We start from the raw sequence: 1,332 nt of genomic DNA, 5'->3' as shown, positions 1-1,332 counted from the left end.
GCTTTAATGGTGGAACCTCTTCTCTCTCTCTCTCTCTCAACGTTTTTTTTGGCTGTCCAAGGTTGAAGATGCATATTGGTTTTTCATATTTTTGGTCTCTTTTATCTCTTTTAATAAGTTTAACAAATTGTGATTGGTGGAGGAAATTTAAATGACATCATATGATGTCATAATTAGCATTTTCTTTCATTTTCTTTTCTTCTCTTCTCTACCACATTTCAATTTAATTTTAAGCAATATTTCTTCATATTTTATGTCATATTAATTATTTACTTAACTGGACAAGTCGGCCAAAAATCACCTCTGAAGGCGAAATGACCAAAATGCCCTCCGTTTGGCTTAACGGGTCAAAATTGTCTGTACCGATTGAAAATTTTTTCTAAATATTTTCTTGGCATTCTAATGCCATAGGAACCTCAATGACCCTTCTCTGGAGTCCCAAAAATTATTTTATGAAATTTTTCCCGGGTCTAGGGCTCCTCGTTATAGAACCGCAACTTCCTCCGTTACCCTTCGCTTGGGCACCGGCTCATTTGACTTGGTTGTATTTTATTTCTAAAATTTTTACTAAATTTTTCTTATTAATATTTGAGTAAATTTTGGTTCCTCACTTTAGTTTAAATATTTTTTCTAGAAGTTCTAGCTGTCCGGACCAACACCGGTCACCGGAACAGTAGACTGTGCGGAATTGCTATCGGGAGGATGTTACAAGTTCTGCGTGGACAGTTTCACAGCTGATGCTCTGTTGACCCACACCTCAAGCAGGCACCATTCACTCTCCAACACTCCCCCTTATGCCATTTCTGACAGTGTGGACACGCAGAAGATGCTGGGGCTGGTCCCCTGAACCCCATCCCTGGAGAGCTGCCCACTGATGGTGTGGACTGACCTCTCCTAAGGGTGAACTGTGGCCTGGGCCCCTGAGACTGAGACTGACCCTGACCCTGTGGTTGACCCGAACTCTGTGCAGGAGGACCCTTGAACTTCTTCCCAAATGCAGGGGCTGAACTAGACTGACCCGGTCCCCTCTTCTGCTGTCTCTCTCTTCTAGTCTACTCACTGATTCTTACTTTTTCCACCTTTATTGCGGCTTCCACTAACTTGCTAAATTCTGTGATTCCCAAGGCAGTGAGCTGGATCTTGATGTTGTCATTTAGTCCCTCTTCAAATCTCTTGCACCTTTCAGCTTCATTAGGGACTATCTCCCTTCTATAGCGGCTCAATCAAACAAATTCCTTCTCATACTCGGCCACTGACAACTTGTGACACCCCTTACCCGACTACAGTGTAGTCGAGCAAGTTATGCCACTCAGTGTGCCGGAGCACTCTATT

The sequence above is a fragment of the Hevea brasiliensis genome, chromosome 10 (assembly GCF_030052815.1).
Source record: "Hevea brasiliensis isolate MT/VB/25A 57/8 chromosome 10, ASM3005281v1, whole genome shotgun sequence".
NCBI lineage: Eukaryota > Viridiplantae > Streptophyta > Magnoliopsida > Malpighiales > Euphorbiaceae > Hevea > Hevea brasiliensis.
The sequence above is the reverse complement of the archived record's forward strand: the minus strand, read 5'-3'. Positions refer to the sequence as shown.